Raw genomic sequence first — 10,539 nt, forward strand, 5'->3', positions numbered from 1 at the left:
ATACTACATCAAAACTGACTTTCTCGAAGGCTTGCGAGCAACCGCAGAGCAGGATAGTTGGCCGGTAACTGCTGACGTCGGCTTTGTTCCGTTCTTTGAAAGAGGGAATAACTTCAGACAGTTTCCAAAAAACGGGGAAAGTATTTTTGTTGATACAGGTTTGGAAGATTAGTGCCAGAGATTTGCCCAAGGTTTCATGACACATTTTGAGAATGTTATTCCCAATATTGTAGAGAACAGTTGATTTCTTCGTGTTAAGGATTCTCAGCTTTAGGCTTACATTTTCTGGTATGCACTTTAGGGAATTAAGTAGGCAATTGATGATTTAAGTTTTCAATGAGTCTTTTCTACCGAAAATGCTAGTGAAGTATTTATTAAACAGCTCGGCTTTATCAAGATTGTCGGTTGCAACAGAACCATTCAACGTTATTCTGGGAGGAATGGACGGAGTTTTCCTTCTCATTTCAAGACGTGCTTTTCGATTTCACTGAATTTTTGGTTGTTGAAGACACTACTTTCAATTTCGGTTAGATGGTTTTTAATTTCAGTGCGAATCTGTTTCTCAAACTTTTTGAATTTCAAGGCCTTCTGAAAGTTGTTTACAGCTTTGAATTTCAATGTTTTCAGTCTTTTGATGAGGTATGAGGGTGAACTACTAATCCACGGAGGTAACAGAATTCGCTGGGAGATGACCTTAGGGATAAAGGTGTCAACTTTTTGTCACATTCATTTGTGCCATTGTTTCACCAGCTGGTCAGCATTACTGTAACAGTAAGGGTTGAAGGGGTTTTCTCTGATGTCCGAGTTTAGGGAGCACCAGTGAGCTCCTTTAAACGCATATTTTACGGATGAAATTGTATTTCATTTGTTCGCAAATTGAATATGTTAGGATCGACTTGTTATCAGAGCAGGGCTTGTGATTTATTTGATACTTGTGGTAGAAGTTGAGATCGACAATTGAATTTATTACGATGTCGCGATTGTTGCAGAGGGGAACATCCAGTTGAGTACTACTAAATTTTGACAGGTTCATTTCAATAAGTTTTCCCAAGAAATTGCTTTCATAAGCGTTTTCAGAGGACATTCTCCAAATTGGTATTGGAGAAGTTGAGATCGCCAGTAATTACGATGCTGTCGCGGAAGTGAATTGCGGCTGACAAATGGAGCTTTTGAAGCAAACGAAAAGATTCAGTTTGTTCCCATTGATAGATATTTGGATAAATACAACAGATTAAGATAGATTGAGTTGATGACAGGATTTTGAGCACTCAATGATCGGGATTCCTGATAACTGTTTCCAGAATTTCGATCGGTCAAAATTGACTGAACAAAAATCCCGTTTGAGTATATAGTTCCTCCCCCATTAAAGTTGGTCGGAACAAAAAATTTGCATAATAGAGGAAGAAGGAGGGGAAAATGTAAGAGGCACTGCGTTATAATCAGGATTGCCTTCAAATAAAAGCCGAGATATTTTATGGTACGATCCTGCCTAATTGTAAAGAACATCTCCTCACAGTGGCTTATTTGCCACTGGTATAAGTACTTTATACGAGAAATGAGTGGATGCTTATCAGCTTTGCCACGCCGTAGTCTCCTTGCTTGTGCCGGCTTTCTTTCAACTGCACCAACCTGACTTTTGAATCCTCCTTTAGTCTTGTGAGGTTTAATGTGGGTTAAGCTCTGAGCCTCTCCTGCAACTGAATGCGCAGTCATCTTATGGTGCTTCGCAGATGCGTCACTTTTGAACTTTTTAATACAGACATCACAACAGTATGCGTTCGATAAGTGGTAACCTTTGTGTCTCAAGAACTTATCCCTGCTCTTGAAAACTTTATTGCAATCGTTGCAACTAAGTCCCGTTTTTGAATGGCCATGAACAAGGCTCAAATGCTGCTGTAGCAAACCTAACTTAATAAATTGCTTCAGATAGGTGGAGCATTGAAATGGCTTTTCCCCAGAATGAGTTTTTAGATGATTCTCTAGGTTCTCCTCCGTGTTAAACAGTTGACAGCACAAATTACACTGATGTCTCATGCAGTCTGAAGAAAAAAAAATTCAGGGTCTTTTGACGACTGAACAATAGATCTAAATCAGTAAAATTGGGACAGTGGATCAAAAAAATTATTCTCCATTCTCATTGCCTGAAATAAAGCGAGCTGACATTAAATTACCCTATCTGCTCACGCTTTAGCGGCCCCAGCGACTTGAAATAAATATATCACAACCAATCATGTTGAAGTCTGTAATATACGCGAAAGCTTAAACCTAATTGGTTACTATGCAATTTGATTAATTTCATTTCCGATCTGCTCTCCTAATTTTTGCTTTCAATCTATTGACCGAGCATTTTCCCCATTACAGCTCCTTATAGACTAATTGTTGTTGTGGATTTTTAGCTCAGGGCTGATCCCTCTGCTTCTCATGAGATCGACCGCTTGTCCCTACACAAACGACAATCTCAAAATAATTGCCACGTGGAAATACTTCTTCGACAAAACTTTTCGTTCAAAAACTTCCACACATGAATTATTCTCTTCTTCAGTCAATATCAATCGTCAGAGTCAGTTTGACTTTCAAGTAGATTCACCAGAATGCACGTGCGAAAAAACTTTCCTCTTGACTTTTCCGTTCGCGCTTGGTTACTTTGGAGACATCAAGACACTTACGGCCAGATTGCGAGACTCCTTCAGGGACCATGTCGGTTTTCCTCCAGACCCGAGAACAATTTCAAATACTAATGCAGTTTATCAAAACTGAGTCTAAGTGCCAGGAGGTCCCTCCCATTGCATTTAAAACCTATTAAAAGGAGGACAAATTGATTCAAAATTTCAGAAGCTTTTTGCACCCGTTTGAAAGATCCAATTTAATTTAGTTTTAGTTTATTGAGTGCATTGCAGTGTCCACATCTGCGCATGATTTTCCATGTGCACTTGTTGTCAACGTTGAAGAATTTTTCAAAGAAACGATGGTAGATTCTTTTCAGTGTAGTTTTGTACAAGATCGTTCCGCAGTCCTTGCACACTCGCAAGACGTAATTGAACAGTATTTTGGTTCGTCGAAAAAAGTAATCGATGGTTTTACGGAGTCGACTTTTCGGAACTTTGAATTCCCCTCTCTGTGCTGGTCGCGTCGTTTCAGCAGATTCATCAAAATCAGGTTGGATTTTTACGTCATACTCGTTTCTGATAAGCGCCAGTAAGAAAAGTATGTCGTGCATTTCGATGTGAAGACAGAGGGGGAGTAAATTAAGCCCTAGGAGTCGGTCATGTATGCTGCAATGGTTGCCAAGATCCATTTGGTGGCCCCTCTTTGGATATGTTCAATTTCCTGAACGTTTTGCATGTTTGGGCATCACGCTTGAGAGGCATAGGTAACAATTGGAACGATGTAAACAGTGTGTGCGTCGAGTTTCGTTTTAACAGAGCACTTTACAGCAAGGTTTTTCTTAATTTGGGAAGAGGGCACTCATGGCTTTTGCTGATCTTTGATGACAGTTGGAATTCCAGGTTAGGTTGCAATTTAATATTAAACCACGCTCTATTTGCTCTTTGCAATGTTCAACGCATTCATCCAGAAGACAGGAACATAATTCGCTTTTGATGTTGAGGAAGTGTGTTTTCTTGATGTTGGGTTTAATTTGATTTTCATTAAGCCATTTTCCCATTTCTGCTGGTACGAAGTTCAGTTCCTTTCACTGGACACAACTGCTTTAATGTAGTCAGCATATCCGAAGCTTGGTATGTCTTGCAGTGACACGGTCAAACTGTTATTGAAAAGCAGAAACAGCAGCGGGTCTAGTATGGAGCCCTGAGGGACACTGTAAATTCGCGAGTGCTCGTTAATGAGTTGTTGATTTTGTCAAATTGGTGCCTGGAAGAGAGGTTAGAGTCTATGAGTTTCAGAAGTTTGCCACTAATACCGATGGTTGCAAGTTTATTTATGAGTTGAGCATGAGGGACAGTATCAAATGCTTTAGCAAAGTCTAGATACAAGACAGCCAAGTGCTCAGTCGCTATTGAATCTTTGTCTTCGTAGATTTTGTCCAGAAAGAGGAGGAACTGTAAGATAGCAGATCTCCTTTTCCTGAAGCCAAACTGATTTTCATGAAGTGCTTTTCTGACAAGTTCGGATACTACATCAAAAATGACTTTCTCGAAGGCTTGCGAGCAACCGCAGAGCAGGATAGCTGGCCGGTAACTGCTGACGTCGGCTTTGTTCCGCTCTTTGAAAGAGGGAATAACTTCAGACAGTTTCCAACAAACGGGGAAAGTATTTTTGTTGATACAGGTTTGGAAGATTAGTGCCAGAGATTTGCCCAGTGTTTCATGACACATTTTGAGAATGTTATTCCCAATATTGTAGAGAACAGTTGATTTCTTCCTGTTAAGGATTCTCAGCTTTAGGCTTACCTTTTCTGGTATGCACTTTAGGGAATTAAGTAGGCAGTTGTCGATTTAAGTTTTCAATGAGTCTTTTCTACCGAAAATGATAGTGAAGTATTTATTAAACAGCTTGGCTTTATCAAGATTGTCGGTTGCAACAGAACCATTCAACGTTATTCTGGGAGGAATGGACGGAGTTTTCCTTCTACATTTCAAGTACTTTTGGATTTCACTGAATTTTTGGTTGTTGAAGACACTACTTTCAAATTCGGTTAGATGGTTTTTACTTTCAGTGCGAATCTGTTTCTCAAACTTTTTGAATTCCAAGGCTTTCTGAAGATTGTTTACAGCTTTTAATTTCAATGTTTTCAGTCTTTTGATGAGGTATGAGGGTGAACTACTAATCCATGGAGGTAACAGATTTCGCTGGGAGATGACCTTAGGGATAAAGGTGTCAACTTTTTGTCACATTCATTTGTGCCATTGTTTCACCATCTGGTCAGCATTACTGTAACAGTAAGGATTGAAGGGGTTTTCTCTGATGTCCGAGTTTAGGGAGAACCAGTCTGCTCCTTTAAACGCATATTTTACGGATGAAATTGTATTGCATTTGTTCGTAGCAAATTGAATATGTTAGGATCGACTTGTTATCAGAGCAGGGCTTGTGATTTATTTGATATTTGTGGTAGATGTTGAGATCGACAATTGAATTTATTACGATGTCGCGATTGTTGCAGAGTGGAACATCCAGTTGAGTACTACTAAAATTTGACAGGTTCATTTCAATAAGTTTTCCCAAGAAGTTGCTTTCATAAGCGTTTTCAGAGGACATTCTCCAAATTGGTATTGGAGGAGTTGAGATCGCCAGTAATTACGATGCTGTCGCGGAAGTGAATTTCGGCTGACAAATGGAGTTTTTGAAGCAGACGAAAAGATTCAGTTTGTTCCCATTGATAGATATTTGGATAAATACAACAGATTAAGATAGATTGAGTTGATGACAGGAGTTTGAGCACTCAATGATCGGGATTCCAGATAACTGTTTCCAGAATTTCGTGGTATACACTGGCGTGAATTGCTATTAAAACACCACCATGAATTGCTATTAGAACACCACCATGTTTCATGTGAAAGACATTAATTGGGCGATTACTTCTGTAGATATGATATGATGACAAGAAGAGTGCTGAGTTTGGAATGCCAGAATTGAGCCACCTTTCAGTAATACACAATACTTTTGGGCTGACGGAAAGTAGACAATTTGAAAATTGCATTCGGCGCTTAGGGTCTAGAAGACTTCTTACGTTACAGGTTGGGATTGACAATGTTGATAGTCATTCCTGACCCTGTTCATCTGTCTCGCTGCTTGGAGTACTTTTGGAGTACCGAGTTTTGTCGAGGTGTACAGGTGGAGTTTTCCAGAACCTCAAGGCTCAGGTTTCAAATACGTAGGTCTTTCGCGGTAAGGGAGTTGTTAAGGTCATCGAGAAGTTCATGGCGTGTTTTCACGCACTCATTGTGGTTTTTTGTGTCCTCACTATTCAGTTCAGTACTGATGAAGACAGGGGCGTTATCAGTACTGAAATGGTTTAACTTGTGCGCATATTTTAGTATCAGGTTTTGCTGATTTCAGAGGCAGTGTTTACCAACAAAGGATAATTTTTCTTGCAAGTCGGTTTGTATTTTCCAAGCCGAACCGCTTTAGTAAGCTTTCGATCTCGATGTCGAGAAAACAAAGAATTGCATCGACCTGAGTAAGGTTGGTGTTCATTCTGTCAATGGGCTTACCCTGTTCTTCAGGAATAACTCGAATAATGCCACCGAGTTGATTTGTCGGTTTTCTCGGGAATGGACCTTCCAGGAGTTGCATTTTCGAGTGCCTTGCGGAAGCTAGTGCTCTAAGCCTCTTTAAGCTTGCGCATTTCTTTCTAAAATCAGATACCTGATTGTTAGAGTCTTAAATTTTCTGCATGAATGATGTAATTTGTCGTTGTAGGGCTTGCTGTTGAGAGTCAACGTTTGAGTCACTGCTGGTGTCGGTTTCCAGAAAGTCTTTTTTCTTTCCGGTGCAGCCGTTGCAGATGTGGAGAAGGTTATTATCCAGTTTGACTAGGACTTCGATGCTTACTTGATCGAACTCAGTGCAGGCAGTCGTGAGGTGCTTGATCTTCCTAAAGAAGCAGCAGGAGAACCTTGGCCCCGTGACCTTTTTGACGCCAGTGGAATAGTTTTCTCGAGTCATGTTACCGGTCTTATGAGATTTGAGTTCGCTTTTTATTCGTTAACTCTTTGAGGTTTATTGATGGTGTTTTAACTTACGGGGGGGGGTCACTCGTATTTCTCACAAAGTGCAACCTGAAGCTGCGTTTAGAGAAACACAAGTGACTAGGGGATCCTATAATTCTCACCGAGTATATGCATCTGAAGGTACGTTTAGAGATCTAAAAGTGGAGGGTGGAAAACGATTCTAGTATCTTTCTCGAGCAGCACCTTAAGGCCTTCTTAGAGAAAGCGACTAGTTTTCAATAAAGAGAGTACCACTGCCACTAGTGACTGGAGTTCCAAGAGGCACAGAGGAGGACGCAGGAGTTTGTGTTGCAGGTGATGACTTCAGTGTTGATTGCCAAATGGAGTTCACGTTTGTACTGCTTGTACAAGACCTTCTCTATGATCAGGTTTTTGATGTCATTTAAACCGTCGTCGTTGAGATGTATCTTGTCCCTTCTGAAGTATCGCTGTCCTGATAAATATGTACTCACAATTCTGAGTTTCCAAGCGACCTGGGGTTTCTCTCTGGGCTTACGTGCGGCAGTAGCTTCCAATATGTCAGCAACAGCTTTGGACCTGAGCTTATGTTCGTCACGTTTGGGTATGCCAAGTACGATTACTTTCTTTGCACGATCGCACAAAAATTTGGTATTTCAATAATATCGGTCGCTACTTTGGAGGCGGGTTGGAGGATAGTTGAAAGCCATCTTTAATTGGTTACCTCCGACGAATAGGATGATGAGCTCAAGACTTTCCTTCGGGGGTAGAAAATCGTGGACGTGCTTGGTATCAAATTCAAGAAGCGGGAGGTTGTTGACATTTCCGCCGTCAATTTGGCGGGCCTGGGAGTCAGCAATCAGCAGAGAATTTGTGGGCGCTGTCTTCCAGGTGTGAAACCTTGACCTTCTCAACCTCTCAGTGTACATACACGAACCTTGCCTCTAAAACCCTCCCATTGGAGGTCTTCAGTACAAGGATTTTGCCATAACAAATCTATTTAATAAGTTTATCACAACAATTAGGCAAACTAATAATGAAGCAGTAGTCAACAGACTCCGCTTCGCTTATCCAGTAATTCGGCAGTTTGGTACTACGATATGTCAGGGAATGTTTATGAAGTGTCATTTACACTGGCAGTGCTATACCGACCAGCAATGATACTGTGATTTCTCAACTTCGCAGCCTCTCTGACCCATAACAGGTTATTTAGATATGATGACGCCCGTTGATGTCTAAAAGAAGCTAAAAAAAATCTTGAGAAGTTCATTGAGATAGTGCCATAAACAGCGTTGGCAGTACTCATAAATGAAAGATCGTGAGTCGAATTTCGCCCATTGCTGAAAAGCTGTATAAACAATTTCAGAGGTAGCACGTTTAAGGCTCCTATTGATTCACAAAGCCAAACGCTGTGGTTCCCGATATCATTTTCAGGGTTTTCTGGAAGCGTTCGAATTAGAGAGAAAACTATACTATTTTATAGGGGTAGCTGTTGCTAAATATACAAGTGCTAATTATATATGTAAGCACAAAGTTTTTATTTAAGTTTAACTGTTCACAAATCAACTGAAGCTGAAGTCGCGCCATGTTCTAGCCTGTTGGATAGGAGCTGCTGTTGACTCGGTTATCTTTTTTTTCGACCTCTGAGTACCTGTAAACTTACATTTGTATCTCGCAGGTACAATAGTAGTGAGTTCCACTTCAATGATGCATGATTAAAGAATGATTTAGAAGAGGAACAGATGGAGTAATCCCAACAAAAAAAATTGGTTAGTGCGCTTCCAATGGCTGGCCGTAGGTAATTTAAGCTGTTGATAAAAGGCTGCTTTCATATTCCTTATGTATTGGATGTAGTACGCTAACGTTTTGAACTTGATCAGCGGTCTTTTACCATTTAGTTTTTTACGTTTTCTTAATTCATTTGACGACTTGATACTAGAACAAAAAAATACACACTTCGAAGTTCAATTGATCTGTTTCTCCAAATAAAGCACCAAAGCTGAACTGATTTGAAAAAGCCATAGAGCGGAAAACTCTGAAAGACTAACAACAAGAGCGTGACAAAGCGAGTTATACTGTGGTGCGAAATCTAAGTTGTATAGTTTTGCCACTAACGGCCATATTTTCTCTAACTTTTTTCACGTGTGTTTAAAAACAAAAGTTACTGTCTATGTTAACACCTAAATATTATCAATGGTTAGATTTCTACTGTTGCTGCTCCTACATCTAAAGTCTCTGAACATTCGATGCGCGCGAACGTAAGAAACACATTGAAGGCATTACGTTAGCGTTTATTTTATGAATACAAGTTTTTCCTATTGAAAAAGTTTATTCTTTTGGCATTCAAATTTATCCTATTAATAGAAACAGTAAGTTTTCAAACTTTTAATGTTTTCCTGCAAATAATTTAAATCAATATCGAATACTTTGTGACTACAAAACAATAAACAATCATCCGCATGCTGCAAAAATTTAACAGTTTCACTTACTTGCTCCGGAAGATCATTTGAATATAATTTGAAAAGAAGTGGTCCTAAAACTGTTCCCTAAAGAACATATCGCTTTAAGCCCAATCCAGTTTGACACAACTCCATTAACACAAGTTTGTTTTATGCGAACCGTAACAATTTCTTTATGAGCTGTAATGACGAAATTGAAAAGTTTTAAGATTGTAATTCTCTCAAAAATATTTAGTGTGATTGTGGGTAGAAAATGTTAAAAAAATTGAGCGAATGGGCTTCAATCAAATTACCATTATCAATTTTATGTTGGGGTGGCTCAATGGAATACAGAATACCGTCTTGTGCTGATGCAATAAATCGAAATCCAAATTGCAGCGGTGATAGTAATTCCTTACTCTCAATATAAATTGTGATTTGTTTGTGCAAGCTTCTTTCTAATAGTTATCGAAAAGGGGACTAGAGTTTACAGGTTTTGTGATGTCATCTTTTCTTTAAATTGTTGATTTGACCGCTCCTTTTAGCATCGTAAGTAATACACATACATTGAGGCATTGATTTATAATGAACGTCAAGTGGGGCCTAAAATTTGATTACCACCAATAATAGCACAAGCGGGTTTCTTACACGAACCATTGGGCCTGTTGGGATGTAGCTCTCTGATGACAGTATTTTTCTGATGAGTCGCCGAAATAAAAACTTGACTTCAATTTTTTACCAAAATAGTGCACTAGGTTTGAGAACACAAAATTTAAAAAATCTGCAATTTTTTTGTCGTCAACAATCATATCTCCAAAGAAATATTAAGGAGATGAACAGTTTTTTAACATCTTAAGGTCTGCAGGACTTTCCGCTGCGCTTGATAGAACATGAATTGTTAAATATATCGTTGGCATTTGAACACTCATATACTTAAAACATGGCTTATCTGATAATGTTTTGCAAAAGAGGAAATTATGATTCTTTTTCCTATCAAAGATTTTAAAAATGATACTCTTTTGATTTCCAGCGCTTATTCCAGTAAACAATACAGAACCAAAGTGATCGGTTTTCCCAGGATTGTCAAAAACAAAGGTCTTATTTTCCGCAACATTTTCAGCTAAAATGTATTCAATGTGAGCTTTCGTTGTCTTACATAAACGCTTAGGTAAATTAGGACTAGCTATTAAGAGACCGTGAAGTAGAACTACTGAGTCCAGATTTTTTTTCAAGATAAAGGTAATGTACGTTATAAGCACCCAATAGAATGATAGGAAAAGTTTCGCATGGTGAATTGTCTGTATTAGTTATTGATTGTTCAAGGAACTCATTCTGATATAACTTGAGGCGTTTTAGGTTATATTTAAAAGCATTTTAGTGCTGCAGTTGTTTTAAAAAATGCACCAAGATTCAACCCACAATGAGTCGTATTTTGATAGATTATTTAAAATAAG

General features: G+C 39.1%; 3 protein-coding genes across 3 annotated transcripts in view; all 3 read right to left on the reverse strand.

The window, feature by feature from the left end:
* The window catches only part of LOC142347999 (neurofibromin-like), a 634,373-nt gene extending 626,707 nt beyond the window's left edge, over positions 1-7,666 (reverse strand). Inside the window, exon 1 of the mRNA XM_075399163.1 lies at positions 7,643-7,666. The gene's annotated coding sequence lies outside the window, so the exon portion shown is untranslated. The remainder of the gene's footprint in view (positions 1-7,642) is intronic.
* Positions 1-7,666, reverse strand: part of LOC142347890 (conserved oligomeric Golgi complex subunit 5-like) — a 67,206-nt gene extending 59,540 nt beyond the window's left edge. Inside the window, exon 1 of the mRNA XM_075399046.1 lies at positions 7,644-7,666. The gene's annotated coding sequence lies outside the window, so the exon portion shown is untranslated. The remainder of the gene's footprint in view (positions 1-7,643) is intronic.
* Positions 1-7,673, reverse strand: part of LOC142347889 (puromycin-sensitive aminopeptidase-like) — a 52,618-nt gene extending 44,945 nt beyond the window's left edge. Inside the window, exon 1 of the mRNA XM_075399045.1 lies at positions 7,640-7,673. The gene's annotated coding sequence lies outside the window, so the exon portion shown is untranslated. The remainder of the gene's footprint in view (positions 1-7,639) is intronic.
* Between the last annotated feature and the right edge of the window lie 2,866 nt (positions 7,674-10,539).

Source organism: Convolutriloba macropyga, chromosome 10 (assembly GCF_964194025.1).
Source record: "Convolutriloba macropyga chromosome 10, txConMacr16.3, whole genome shotgun sequence".
Taxonomy (NCBI): domain Eukaryota; kingdom Metazoa; phylum Xenacoelomorpha; order Acoela; family Convolutidae; genus Convolutriloba; species Convolutriloba macropyga.